Below are 16712 nucleotides of genomic sequence, written 5' to 3' on the forward strand. Positions count from 1 at the left end.
ACGAAAGTTTCGGAGCCATGAATATTTCTTTCGACCAATTCCCCTTTTTCCGTCGATCTTTCCATTGAGTATTAACTGCAGCATCCTGTATCTGCTACCTCTCATTATATGCCCCAGATATTCAAGTTTTCTCTTTTTTATCATCTTCATTAAGTCACCTTCGCCTTGACCTACTCTGTTTAAGACTTCTCTGTTTGAAATGCGTTGAACCCAAGATATTCTGAGCATTCTACGATACGACCACATCTCAAAGGCTTCTAATTTGTTCATCATGTTAACCTTCATGATCCAGGTTTCACATCCATATAGTAATACAGGATACACATAACATTTTAGGAACTTCGATTCTTAGTTGTAAGTTCAGCTGAGAGTTGCTCAGAATAGATCTAAGTTTCATAAATGCTCCTCTTGCAATTTCTATACGAGTTTTAATTTCTTCATCCGGATTTAGTGTCTCGTTTATCCAACATCCTAGGTATTTAAAATGGTTAACTTTTGTTATTGATTCATCATTGACAATTAGTTGCATAGGGCCGACGTCTTGTTTACTAACCACAAGTAACTTTGTCTTTGTTGCATTTATGTTAAGTCCGTTATTGGAGCATTCTCTAGTGACTCGATCTATAAGGAATTAAAGATCTTCGATATTTTCAGCCATGATCGCGGTGTCGTCTGCATATCTGATGTTGTTAATAGTTTCTCCCCCGATTCGAACTCCACATTGTCCTTCCAAGATTCATTAAAAATTATTTCTGAGTATACGTTAAACAAAGTTGGGGATAACGCACAACCCTGTCTGACACCTCTTTGAATGCAAATTTTGTCTGTTTCTTTGCCGTCTACCAGAATAGAAGCTTCTTGATTCCAATATAGATGTTGTAAAAGTCTCAGATCTTTATCGTCTATTCCAATCATTTCTAGATATTCAAACAACCTATCATGTTGAACTCTATCAAACGCCTTCTCAAAATCTATAAAGCAGACGTAAATTGGTTTCTGTACTTCCCATGATCGTTGAAGTAATGTTAACATTGAGAACAAAGCTTCCCTTGTTCCCAATCCTTCTCTGAAACCGAATTGTTTGTTTCCCATTGTCTCTTCACATTTCTGCTTGATTCTATTAAGAATTATCTTAAGAAGTAGCTTGAGAGAGTGGCTCATGAGACTAATTAGTCTAAAGTCTTTACATGATGATGTATTAGGCTTTTTTGGGAGTGGAATAAATGTAGACTCTAACCATATCTGTGGCATCATGCCAGTCTCGTATATATGGTTATAAATGTTTGTTAGTTGTGAGACATTGTCGTCATCCAGAAGTTTGAGCCAGTCTGATGGTATTTGGTCAGGGCCTGGAGATTTCCCATTTTTGCTCTGTTTGATGGCTTTCTCTACTTCCGCTTTTAAAATACTAGGACCAGTATTCGTATACTTTGTGGTGTTAAGTGGTGGCCTCGTATCCAGGAAGAGCTCTTTTATATAGTTAGTCCATTCTTCCTTTTTTTCATCCAAGTCGAGAATTATTTTACCTTTGGAGTTTCTCATAAAGTGAGGAGTTCTTTTTCTGAGTGTAGGTAATTTCTTTAAGCTTTTTATGTATATTAAACTCGTCATGTTTTCTTTGTAGTTCTTCCATTTCACGACATATTTGTTCCATCCAGTCCTCTTTTGCTAATTGAACTAATAGTTACTAAAAAGTCTAAGAGAATTCAGACAATAGGATATATCATATTATTGTAAACCGTTCTCAACTTATTTCTTCTTCTTCTCTTCTTCTTCTTTTTTGTAGACATAACTTTGTCTGTTTTTCAAAGTGCCTCCAGTAAGTTGTCGTATATTGGGAAACCGTTTCTCGATGTCTTTACTATTATATTTGTCATCCTTCGGCTTATGTGACCATTCCAATCTACTCTTCTGATTCTTACCCGTTCCTTGATGTTTTTCACCTTGCATTGTCGTGTATATGTATATTCGTACTTCTAGCTCTGTCCCATAGTATTGTACCCTCGGAGATCGGTGGGAAAATTTACACCCAAAATAACAAAATTCAATTTGGCAACACTGTGTGAATGTTGATAGTAACATATCCCTTTTAAGGATAAACAGAACTGTAATTTAGTCCAGACAACTTAATATATTTTTGCCAACAAAAATGAGATTTTTCAACCAAATAATGTTTCAAATATGATGCGCAAAATAATTTTTAATTGGATTCTGCTAATGAATTGCTTTAAATGCTTTATGCTTTAAATTTATTCTTTATAATCATTATCGTCCAGTTCTCGTGTTATTATTTTCACTGTACTAATATCCGTCGACTAATTTACAATGATTAATGCGATGTTAAAACATTTTATCGTTGGCGGCTTCTGGAGTGTCTTAGACATATTTAATTTCATTGATAAAATGCACAGTCCCACCGATTTCCACTTGAGCCATACCTTACCATCGATTTTTCTAAGGGTTTCCACCTCTGCTATTTCTAGCATCCTTTTTATCTTCTATGTTAAGTCGTGGTTCTGCTGCGTATGTCATTATTGGTCTGATGACTGTCTTGTAAATTCTGCCTTTCATTGCTTTTCCGATATTTTTTTTTCTCGATATTGTGTCATTCAGGCAACCCGTGGCTCTGTTTGCTTTATTCATTTGATCTTCCACTTTTGTTTCGAGCTTTCCGTAGCTAGATAGTGTAATGCTCAGATATTTAAAGTCCATCACTTGTTCAATTATCTGCCCCTTCAGCTCTAATTTACATCTTAGTATATTTGCTGTTATAACCATGAATTTTGTCTTTTGTGGGGAGATTAACATGTTAAACTTTCTGGCGTTTATCTTAAATTGGTGTAGCATACGTTGTAACTCATATTCACTTTGAGTGATTAGTATTGCGTCGTCTGCATATCAGATTATTTTAAGTTGTTTTTCTCCCATTTGGTATCCTTTTTTAGTTCTTACTTTTTTATTATTTCATCCTGATCAGGTTAAACAATAGAGGACTCAGGGAATCTCCCTCTCTTATCCCATTGCCAGCTTCAATTGGGTCAGTTAGTGACCCGATACCTCTACTTTTACTTTTAATGTGTTGTTCTGGCAGATATTTTCAATCATTTTGAATAATCCTAGAGATATCTTTCTTGCGTACAATAACTGGATAAACTCCTTTAATTTGACCCTGTTAAATGCCTTATTAAAATCCACGAAACATAGGTATGCCCGTTTGTTGTATTCTAATGATTTCTGTACATATCAACGAAGTATGATAACCTTCGCTTATAATAACGTATAGTCGTTCTGTCTAACGGATTAGAGATTTCTTTTTTTTTCCAGAGAGCCACTTTTTTTTCTAGTACTAGATTATTACTCTCGCGTATGATTTGACAAATATATCCCATAAAAGATTGTACAAACTTGCAGCAAGTATACATTTGTGCATACCCATCTTTTTAGTTGATTTTAGATTTGTCTAATCACCATCATCAATGGCGTTAGAACTCTTCGTGATTCTATGCCGCGTTTCCATATTTCACTCCATGTCTCACTCCTATTTATCCAGATCCTCTCTGACTGAATTTTTCCACCTTTTTCTAGACCGTCCTACAGACCTTCTCCCATCTAGTTCTTCCCAAAACACATTGTTTATAAGGCGATTGATGTTATTGCATATCACATATCCTGCCCATATTAGTCTATTGCCCTTAATGTATCTCGCTAAATCTTTTCCAAAGGGAGACTCTAATTCGTTGTTGTGTTTGCGCCTCCATTCGTTTGTCACGCTATAAGGGATGCATATATATACTTCTTTTTTGTTAGCGTCCATTGTTGGTCGTATTATGGTTTTTAGATTTGTGTGGCTACAAATTTTTGTTTGATCTCATAAATTCTTACTTAACTCCCGATTATTAAATGTTCTACTTCAAAATACTTCGCAAATGAATTTTCGTAATTAAAATTAGGAATTTCTCACGATTAACATTTATTTAACATTAAACATTTTTGAGAAACAGTAATTTTACATTTTTTTTATTAATGGAAGCGAAGCAATTTAGACTATTTTTTAGTACCTAGATGTATTTGTAATTAGACACATAAATTACAATAATTACCCAAGAGAAGGTCAATGATAACGTGCTAACATTATCATAGTTAGTTCCTGCCTAGGTTTATTTAATTGTAGTATTTTTTACTTACGTAGGCACGATAAGATTAATGGCTTGCCAAATTTTTTGTCAAATTGTCGGAACGTGATCAGGCTGACTGACAGAAGTGTGTTTAATAGATGTTTTTTTTATAAACAACGTATTTGAACTGATAAGTATTTACACGTTTATTGCTTTTGCTGGGTTTTTTTAGTCTCGTTTTTATTGACGAAATCAAAGGTTAACTAAAATTAAGTTAAGTATTTTTAGACTGGTGGTACTTAAATGGAGATATCCAAGTTTAAATTTATTTTTAATTATCTATTTAGTCCTTAACACATCCTTAAACTTGTATTAAAACAAAATCCACAAGGAAAAGAAAAAGTTTTCCTGTAGTTGGCTGTATACCGTCAATCACAAAATTGGAAAGAAATCCTTTGTAAAAGGTATAAAATTTTTTTATTAAAAATCCCTTAAAAGGGCTACATCACAACAAAACGTTTTCGATTTTTATAAAAAATCATCATCAGTGTTCGATAAACTGGATGCTAGCTGAGCCACAAAAGAAAATATCTGGGTAAAAACCCTTTACATAAAATATAGATGCCTTAAAAGTGCATACTTCAATAAAAAGGCCTGTGATGGTCACATGGCAAACAGGATAATGCCCTAAGGTAAAATATACACAGGTGTTGGGAAACCTGTATACTTTACCTTAGGGCGTTATCCTGTTTGCCATGTGACCATCACAGGCCTTTTTATTGAAGTATGCACTTTTAAGGCATCTATATTTTATGTAAAGAGTTTTTACCCAGATATTTTCTTTTGTGGCTCAGCTAGCATCCAGTTTATCGAACACTGATGATGATTTTTTATAAAAATCGAAAACGTTTTGTTGTGATGTAGCCCTTTTAAGGGATTTTTAATAAAAAAATTTTATACCTTTTACAAAGGATTTCTTTCCAATTTTGTATTAAAACATGAATTAAGCATATCATTCTTCTCGATGTATCTAACTATTCAACGAATATTGGCGATCAGCATGGTAATCTTGCAGATGTTGTGTTGAACCAATTTGTGAAGTTCTTTAACCAGGCTGTTCTTATTCTTCCTGAACCTCGCTTTCCAAATATTTTTCCTATCAGGATGGCTTGTAGAAGGGCATATTTATCGTACGATACTCTTTGCATTTTTTGGCTCCTGGCCTTTTTGGAAGTGCAATAAACTCAGACTTCAGCCATTTTGTTGGTATTTCTCCAAAGTTGTATATGCTGTTAAGTATCTTTGTTATTATTGCTACTGATTCGTTGTGCATTAGTTTGAGCAGTTCTGCTTGTATATTATCTGGACCTGCTGCTTTGCAATATTTTAGCTGTATTCTAGCAGAATAAACATCACCATCATTTACCTCTTCTTCTACCTTTGAAGCCCTTGAAACCCTTGAACACCTTTGAAGCATATCATAGCTTCTGCATATCATATCGTAAGATTTGATGTTGAGAAGAAATTATTGATTAGAAAATACAAAGATGGAGAATGACAAAATTATCAGGCACAAGAAATAAAATATAAAAATGATAAATAAGTATAATAAGGTTTAAAAAAATTTATATTTAAAAATATTTTTCAGCAACTTGTTTGGACACAAACATTTTGATTAGCATATGGACATAATGAAGTTGATATATGTTAAAGATTTATTTACACTGGTCCATGTAAACCGTTACACAAATATAATTTTCTGAGGACCTTCTTCTACGCCCATGGATGTATCTATGAAGACCTGTTAAAGGCAATTGTTCTTTCCTTTGCATTACAGCACAACTACGTCTATCTCTCTTCTTCGAGCTCGTGCTGGTAACGTGCTCGGTTATTTTTGTGATTTCTTTGGGACGGGAGTGCCCTGATTTTTTGCCCCTTTATCGGTATTTGGGGTAAAACGGGCGCCCCTTTTTGACTTGTTTCCTGACCCCTGAGGTGAAAGGGTGCGAGGGGAGGGAGATTGTAAACATGGAAAGGTCGCGGATTAGGGAAATTAGCATTATTTGGAGTTTATACAGACAGCTGTACGATTAATTTTGTTTCATGTTAATTTATGATAGATTGATGATTATTTTTTTAGTAATTTTTTTGTTCTGGTAAATTATGTTTTTATTTTAAGTTTTTTGTTTGAAGCTATTTTGATGAAAAATACTGTTAAAATTTTATTTGGGAATGAATCTTTAGAGTTTGTTGCTCATCGATTTCTTTTAGTTTTCTGATCTTTACTCATTGTTCTCATTTCTTTGATAGTATTTCGTTTATTGTATCCGTCCATTTTTTGGTCGGTCTGTCTTTTTTTCATTTCTTGCTCTCTTCGCTTGTACATATTATGATCTTCTTAGTTACATTGTTTTTGACTTTTGCTCATTAGATGTCCAGTACCAGTCTAACTGTTTCTTTTAATTTTTTTTCTAGTAGAAGTTATTGAATTAGTTGTTATATAATAATTTCTTGATTCCTTCACTGGCGAAGCGTCCATGTAACCACTGTTACCATTGGTAACAGTTAAAAATCTTGCAAATAAATATTTTATGACGATCAATAATTCCATTTAGGGGAAGGCGGGGCGGAATGGGGTAGCGGGGCGGAATGAATATTGGTATTTTTAAGTATCAATGACGTTCTGCAGACTAGCAGCGATAAGTAAAAGTATAACAGTGTAGTGTGACTGAAGACCGGTAGGCATTTTTGTCTAGTTCTCTTGACGTTAACAACGTGAATCTATCGTTGCGTGGTTTTTCGCTTATAATTTGTAACTGTTTGTGATTTTATGACCAAGGTAAGTTGCACACGCTTGTTTTTTTTTACGTTAGTTGGTAATACTTGTAGGGTATTTATTTAGCTTTTGTTTAGTCTAGGCAAACGTTTTCTTACCAATTGTTTTCGAGTGACCATAGCTTGATGAAATAAATCATGTGCTTGGGGCGGAATGGGGAAGTCCACTTGGGGCGGAATGGGGAAGTACCCCGTGCCGCCCACATTATTTTTATTTAATAGAAACTTCATATTTAACTATTTTCTTCTATTTCAGATGGTTCTAGTATACAAAAGGAAGACGAATAGACAGCCATGGTCTACTAAAAGTATGAATAATGCTGCCGAAGCAGTTATTTCTGGTCAAGTAGGTTATGTGAAGGCTCCAAAGCAATTTAATGTTCTCCGAAGTACCTGGAGATATTCTGCAGAAAAAAGGAAAGATCCGCAGTACCATATTGACAAAACAGCAGGGAAATTTTAAGTTGTTTTTACCGAAAGGCAAGAATATGAGCTCATAGCTGTTTGAAAATTATGGAGTATCGATTATTTGGTCTAACGATGATAGATTTGCGTACCTTAGATTATCAGTTAGCTGTAAGAAATGGCCTAGCCCACATATACAAGTGAAGTCGCCGGCCAAGAGTTGGTCAATGGATTTTTAAAGAGAAATCCTACTTTATTACTTCGGGAACCTGAGTCAACATCTGGCGCCAGAGTTATGGGCTTTAATAAAGTGGCAGTGATGAACTTAGTTTAACATAACTTAACATAAAATGACTTTTCAACGGTACTTAATAATTGGACTTAATAATTACAATTATTAAGTTATTTTTTTATTAATTTCACTAATCTTGTAATGACTACCCCGTTGTGCCCGGTGCAGGGGCAGAACGGGGCAATTGACATTGTTGAATATTTTAGTAACAAACTTACTGTTCTTGTTCTTATAAAAAATAATATTGTAATATAATGTCAACAACATTACAATGAGTTTATATAATGATATGCAGCTTAAATAATTAATCCTTACTTATTTTTAAAAATCAATTTCAACTTAGTACCCCATTCCGCCCCGCCTTCCCCTACCAATATTTTTACAAATAGAAATATATTGTTAATAGTGTTAATATGTGTTAATAGTACCTAATTCAGTAAATAGCCAACTACTCGTAGACAGACGAAAATATTGGCGAGTTTATATGACTCAGTTGCACTTTATTATACTCTGTTACCAGTCTCATTTGTGGTTACAATGGTTATATCCTCGCTGTCGCTCGGAACCGGCTGCTAGTGTCTAGACGGCGTAAGCGCGCTGTGTATATCAGTAGCCCTGTTACCAGATTTAAATTTGGTTACAGTACCTATAAAAAGTGTGGGTGCAGTTAACCATGAATGAGTGTCGCTGCGAAATCGATCAACTACTTGAAAAGTAATTCCCTTTGTATAATTTTGAAGAAAAAAAATGAGATTATTGAAAATAGAAGACCTATTTTAAACAATTTAAAAAAGGAATCAAAAAAAGTAGTTCCATATTTTAAATTTAGTTGGTCTTCTGGTTTCTACAGAAAAATGGGTGGATCAGGTTCACGATTTAAATAGTTTTATAGTTTTAAAAAGGAGACATGAAATTTCTCCGTTACCTACATGTAAGATGTATACCCAATTTGATTCAGTTTGGCAAAACAAGAATCAAAAGTTCTCTTACCAAGCTTTTAAAGCAAATATTGCTAAACATAATGAGTTTGTTTTCGTGGTCATTTTGAGGGCGACGACTCTGACAATCGAGGCAATTACAGGGAATTTTTAACATTAATTGCCAAAAAAGATCAAACATTTTGCCAACATCTAGAAGCATCAACTGTTTTTTTTTTCGAGAGTTTCAAGTGATATACAAAATGATATTATTGAAGCTATATAATATACATTTAGCCATATCTTCATTTGTTTTAAATAAGATTTTTTGCATCTGGTTTTGGTAACACTTTAGAAAAAGTCACGCGTCGCCACTGGATTCCTTTATCTATCGATTTTATAGTTTCCATCAGTTTTCTCAATCTTCTTCTTCATCAAGTGCCCGTTGCGAACGTTGGCTATTCACATGTCGATTCTAATCTTGCTTGCGGCACTTGTGGATAGTTTGACTGATGTGAGCCCGAACCACTTCCGCAGATTTTGGAGTCTTCTCCTACCTGGCCCACGCTTACTGTCTATTTTCACCTGGACAATAGTGATGTTGAAAAAGTAACTATTCGTTACAAAGTACTCGTAACTTACGAATACCGAAAGTAACGATTACTATACAGAGAGGCAAATCGTTACTTTGATTACTCTGTTTACTTCGTTATTTCGTATCAATCGTATCAGAGCGGGTAACGACTATTGTATCTACAACCAGTACACTTGATTACTTTCTATAAAAAAATACCAATCGTATCCCAGCGAGTAACGGACGGGACCGGTATTTTACGAGTGTTATGGAATATCGTTATCGGTATGAAACCTTTTAAGGGTGTGACAGAATACCTATACAAAATACCTACCTACTGAGAAATACGATTCTCGATATGATTATCGGTACTCGAATACAAAAGTAACAAAAGTAATCATAGTCAGTAGCGTACTGATCGATCAGCGGGCCCTGGTTCCAGTTGGGATGCGCCCCCCCCCAAAACATTAAAAAATATAAATCATCATATTATATCATAAAATATCACAAAAACTCAAGCTAATTTATAGTCCATTTACTCACGGTTTTTGCTGTACATTTTAAAGAATGCTCGGATTGAGATGAAATTTGGCATACACATAGTTAACATCAAACAAAAAAAGTGATACCTATTGTGCCGATGTGCGCTTCTGCCCTAGGTATGTTTTAAAAAACATACGTTCAAGATAAGTCCGGAATTGGATAAACTGACTAATTCTAAGCAACCTTTAAGTTCTATAGAGTTTTTTCACTAAGTCAATACTTTTAGAATTATTTGTGAGTGAATATGTTCATTTTTCAAAAAAAAACACGTTTTGAGACCGTTTTTCGCAAATACGCAAATACAAAATTTTGAAAAATATGGTGTATATACGAAGTCTTTAAACCCAGTAGGTCATGAAATGTAGGTTCTTATTCGTCAAATTCCAAATCGAATATTTCGACGTGAAATAACTAAAAATGAATCAATTTTCGAGAAAAAGTCATCACAATTTATCATTTTTTAGTTTCTAGGATCAATATTAACTATGTAGGTAACGCTCAAAATAAAGTTGGACACTTTTTTTTGGTAAATAAATCGTAAAAATCACCCCCTAATTAGCATCCCAAATGAAATTAATCGTTACCGCTTCACAAGTTACTTGACTTATGTATTGCTTATATGATCTGTAAGTTTTACCGCTTCAAAGTGCTCAATTTTAAAAACAATTTGGTTTGAATTTAAAATAAAACTATAATTGGGAACAAATTTTGTTTTTTTAAAATAACTTTATTAATTATTGGTAATACCAAAAATCTTAACTAGTATAAAAAATATAGGTTTTGCAATTGTGAATATTTTGGACTTTTTGTTTTCCTGAAGACAAAAATTGGTTATAAGATATGTCTGTTCAAATTTTGCATACACTCGTGATTAGTGACTCGTTTAAGCCCATTTGACTACAGCCTTTTCAAAAATAGGCACTTTGAACCAACCAATCTTACATATCTTATAAACCATAAGTAAAGTAATTTGTGAAGCGGTAATATCATTTCGGATGCTAATTAGAAAGTGATTTTCACGACTTTTTTACCAACCAAAAAAAAGATTAACAACATAATTTTGATCGAAATTTACTTATTTTTGATGTTAGAAACTTAAAAAAAACAATAGACTATTAAAACATTAAATTAATATTTATCCTATCGTTTTCATACTCACATGATTGATCACTTTACGCCAGCCGTTTTTATCAATAATGAAACTCAAATATTTTCTATATCCAAAATTCCAGTCTTAATAATTAAAGACCTTATGATTAAAAACCTCATTAATATCGGAAAACTAACATTGGAAACTAACATTAACTTAACATTGGAATAAAATTTATATCAACAAAATAGATTCTGAAATTGCATAAAATGATGCATTTATAAATAAGTTAAATAATTACAAACAAACCTCTAGGGAGATAAAACGCTTAAAAAATATATCAAAAAAACCCCTGGATAAAGGTGGGGTTGATATCTTTTATCAAACGACGAGATTTTCTTAAAAAGAATTTAGTGTCTATATACAGGGTGCGCCAAACCTCTGGTCTTCTTTGATTACGGCTAAACTATGAGATATACAAAAAAATGTTTATAACAAAACTAATGTGTATCAAAGAGGTCTATAATTTAAAATTATTTTCAATTATACAGGGTGAGTCAGAACGACGGTATGAACCAAAGTTGTATTTTTTTAAATGGAACACCCTGTATATTAAATCATTTTTGAATATATTATTTAAAAATATGAAAAATTTGTATAAGGTCTTATAAGCCTAAAGTTAATAATTTTCAAAATATTTACATTTTTATTGAGAAAAATGGTAATATTTATAGGGTTGTGGATTATGTTTCCAAGGAAATAAAAATTTAGGTGATAGGTCAAAGTTTTTAAAATATAGTGTTATTTTTAAATAATTTAATATTTTTTACTTTTAGCCATAAAATATACAGAGTGATCACTATTTGCAAATACAAAATTTTCTCATTTTTTTTAAATGGGACACCCTGTATATTAGTTTTGCGTTTGGTAGTAAATATTACAACCTTTCTTTTGGTATAAGGTTGTATGTACCTAGCATGTTTCGTTTTGTAGATATTTTAAAAAAACTATAGATTTTACGTTTTTGCGGATTTTTTATTTAAAAATTTTTTTGCAAAAAAAATAATTATAATCTGGTTTTAGAAACATACACTAAAATATAAAATATGAAAATAAAAACGTAATTAAAGATTAAAATAAATCGTATGCTAGTACAATTCAATTGAATTTAATAACTTTAAATTATTTTACAAAAAATATTCTACCTTATTAATGAATACATAAATTAGTTACTAAATTAAATAAATAACCAAATTTTAAATCAATCGTAGTAATTCTTCTACCGCAGCAACTTTCCTGTACCAAATTAATTGTTAGTTATATTGTATTTACGAGTAAGATCAGTTAATAACTTTTTAATTTACCTACATCTTGAGAACGTATAAAGTATGCTTTGAAACAAATGAACGTTATGGAAGTATATTAAGAAATAAATAGTATCTATGTACCCACTCGTGTCACAAAAGCTGGTAATAATTTCTAATGGTTTCTCCTAAAACAAATGTCATATCCAAACATTTTTCGGTTAAAAAATTAAAATTTAAAATATAAAAAATTGTTACAAAAATTTCAACTACAAAAGTATTACCAGTTTTTGTGACACCAGTAAATACTATTTATATTAATAAATAATTTGGATGATACATTTAACATTCATTTGTTTCAAAGCATACTTTATAATAATTTTTATATTCTCAAGATGTATGTAAGTAAATTTAAAAGTTTAACTAAATACAATTTAACTAACAATTAATTTGGTACAGGAAAGTTGCTGTAGTAGAAAAATTACTATGGTTGATTTAAAATTTGGTTGTTTATTTAATTTAGTAAGTATTTTATGCATTCATTAATATGGTAAAATATTTTTTGTAAAATAATTTAAAGTTATTAAATTCAATTGAGTTGTACTAGCATACGATTTATTTTAATCTTTAATTACGTTTTTATTTTCATATTTTATATTTTAGTGTATGTTTCTAAAACCAGATTATAATTATTTTTTTTTGCAAAAAAAAAATTTTAATAAAAAATCCGCAAACACGTAAAATCTATAGTTTTTTTAAAATATCTACAAAACGAAACATGCTAGGTACATACAACCTTATACCAAAAGAAAGGTTGTAATATTTACTACCAAACGCAAAACTAATATACAGGGTGTCCCATTTAAAAAAAATGAGAAAATTTTGTATTTGCAAATAGTGATCACACTCTATATTTTATGGCTAAAAGTAAAAAATATTAAATTATTTAAAAATAACACTATATTTTAAAAACTTTGACCTACCACCTAAATTTTTATTTCCTTGGAAACATAATCCACAACCCTATAAATATTACCATTTTTCTCAATAAAAATGTAAATATTTCGAAAATTATTAACTTTAGGCCTATAAGACCTTATACAAATTTTTCATATTTTTAAATAATATATTCAAAAATGATTTAATATACAGGGTGTTCTATTTAAAAAAATACAACTTTGGTTCATACCGTCGTTCTGACTCACCCTGTATAATTAAAAATAATTTTAAATTATAGACCTTTTGATACACATTAGTTTTATTATAAACATTTTTTTGTATATCTCATAGTTTAGCCGTAATCAAAGAAGACCAGAGGTTTGGCGCACCCTGTATAGTGTCTTGTTATCCTTACCACTATATTGTCTATATTTAGAATTTAATTTCAATTTTTAAGAATTACCTACCTCTATAAAAGTACAGGCTGAATGATGACGGTTCAATAAACAGGAGTATTGCCTATTGTATTTGGATTATTTTTATGGCCTTATAAAACTTGCAATGCATATTTACAACTTTGTAGTTTACCTACATCTTATTTATGAATCTTGCTAATATACAAGTGAGTTATCACGTGTCGGTCAGTCTTTACAAAAGTTGAAACATGGGCTTTGGAAAGCAGGTAAAACGTGTAAGGAACCTTACAACAGGGTTCCCTGTATTTCAATAAATTTTGTTTTCAAATTTTTTGAGGAATAGGTATTCTTCGTTTTTATTAAGTACCTAAACAAAAATTAAAATCTATTAAACAGTTACATCTTCTATGTGTGTAGTTGTGTAGTTCAAAATGGCCCCATCAAATTAGAAACAAAAGAAGCAAAAAGCGCATTAAAGCGGGCCCCTGCGGGGCCCGGGCTTTGGTTCCGCTGAACTCGCGGAACCATGCTCAGTACCCCACTGATCATAGTAATCAAAGTAACGAATACTGTAAATGATTACTTTATACAAAAGTAACGATTTATCCCTTAAACAGATCGGTGAAGGTCGTTGTTACATCGGAATACCTATACAAAATACCTACCTACTGAGAAATACGATTCTCGATATGATTACCGGTACTCAAATACAAAAGTAATCATAGTAATCCAAAGTAATGAGTACTGTAAATGATTACTTTATACAAAAGTAACGATTTGTAACGAATGCTCGAAAGTAACTATAATCAACATCACTACTGGACAATCAATTGCAGTAGACGGTACTTATCGTGTCTCAATATGTGGCCTAGATATTCAAGTTTATTTTGTTTAATTGTGCTCACGATTTCTTTCCCTTTTCCGATTCTGTGGATTACCTCTATGTTGGTGACATGTTCGGTCCAAGATATACGAAGAATGCGTCGGTACACCCTCATTTCGAATTCGAATGCTTCTAGTTTTTTCGTGCGCTTCTCTGTCAGCGTCCACGCCTCCACACCATACAATAAGATCGGAAAAATGTCGCATCATAAAGCATAAATCTTTGCTTATGACTCCTATGAGGAGCTTTTTCATATTGTCAAATGCTGCTCTAGCTCGTTCGATTCTCGCCTTAATTTCTCAATCTTATCTTATCAAAACTTATAAAGGGCTGGAGAAAGTGGTATCCCATCTAAGATTTTATAGGAAGGCGGCGAAATACTGAATGGAGGAATATTCCGCTTGACATGAGCAGGTTGGCAAAAGGAAGAAATGCCGAAACAATGGAATAGTGCTTTTATTTGAAAAGGCGACAAAATGGAACGGAATAAAAAATTATCAGGAAAAGAAATATATAAATATAGAAATATATAAATATAGTAAAGTGATCGGAGAATACCAGAGAGGGTTTAGACTTAGACACTTCTTTCAGCTTCTGCTGAAGAATTACTCCGAGAGTATTCCTATTTTTATCTAAATCTCTTTGTAACCAAAAATATTATATAGCACCTCTAGTCTTAATGATAGAGACAAGGAGCATTGAGTCAATTTTCTGCAGTTTCGCGAGCTCCAGAAGAAAGAAACAGGTAAGCTGGTTTATTTTTTCAAACTATTGTAAATATGAATGCCAATAGATGAAAAAGTAGCAGAACACGTATCTACTAAAATAAATCAATTTATTCATAGTCATAGTAGAAACAAAATTTCTATAAACTAAGGAATTAGATAAAACCTTGTGAATCATTTATACAAATCGATATATGTATAGGATTAAAGACAGTCAAACTTCTTATATTATAGACGAATTTTCATAAAATACCCATATAATAGAAATAATGTAATTTTTTTTGCAAAATGTCATTTCTATAACTCAGACTGATTGTATAACGGATATTAAAATTAAAGCTGGGCTTAAATTATTATTTATGCCATCTATAAATCCGAAGAATCATTGGGAATCCATTAAATGTAAAACGTCATTAAGATAACATTTAAAGGCAGCCAGGCGTTTCTTTTGACATTTTGATAATTTTAATTTTGCTGGAGATAATTAACATTTTGTTCCAATACAAAGTTGAGGATGAGTGCTCTCTTGGTATGTGAGAGTGTGAGGAGCAAAATTACATCAGAAAAAAATTGTCACAGAATCTTATTAAACAAAAAGGTTATTAGGTATATACTTCGATTGGTTTTAAACTAATTAAATTATTTGATATAGATTTATATCACCGGGACTCACCTGAGGAACCTCAGATGTTCGGATTCAATAAGCGTCTCTTTGTTTGTAAGACAATCATGTCGACTTTACTAAGTAATAAGACATTTACTCAACACACACACTACACGTTACTCCTCTGAGCTAGTGATAGTAATTACGTAGCTAAAGGTTTCAAAAATGGTTTATATCAATAAGATAATAAATAAATTGCTAAATAAATGGCTACACAGGGGAAGAGACAAATCAGATTTATATAATATTAAATTGTGTAAAAGAATCAAGTAGCAGAACCAGAAGATCTAACGGTTGGAACATATACTTTTGAAGGAGTAAGTGTTCCTATAGCTAGGATCATAAATCAACCAAAGTAATACAGTAACTGCAGATATTAACAATCGTATATACATTTTAAGCGTAGAAATAATATATGCACAGCTAATCAAACGGATATAGTGGCTCTTAGGATAGCGGCGACAGAACACAATCCTGTCTTACCCCTCTCTTTATATCAATATTCTCGGATTCTTGTTGTTCTATCTTTATATTGGCATTTCGATTCCAATACAGATTTATAATTCGTAAATCTCGTCTTTCTATATCTCTCTTTTTCAATAATTCTATTCGTTTTTCATGTTCGACCCTGTCGTGTGTAGTTTTGAGTTATTCGTAGTTGAAAATTGGCCATTTTCATTGAAAAATTACACCTTTTCGGACGGATTTTTGCGAATATGTACCTTAAAAACTATGCATCTAACAAAAAAACTATATGTATAAAATATTTCTGTAGGTTATAAAAAAACAAAGAGATTTGTTCCTTCATCAATCTTCTAGTTAAAATACAAAGAGGGGTATGGTACGTAAGAAGAGTTTGTTTTTTTGCTGCATGCTCAAATCGGTTTATTCAACTTGAAATAACAGAGAAACTGTCGATTTTAGGTGTATAATGATACTAATAACTTTTGTAGGGCTTGAAAAGACCTTTAAAATGAGCAATACTAAATGTCGATTACATTCAAACAAAG

The sequence above is a fragment of the Diabrotica virgifera genome, chromosome 2, assembly GCF_917563875.1.
Source record: "Diabrotica virgifera virgifera chromosome 2, PGI_DIABVI_V3a".
Lineage (NCBI taxonomy): Eukaryota > Metazoa > Arthropoda > Insecta > Coleoptera > Chrysomelidae > Diabrotica > Diabrotica virgifera.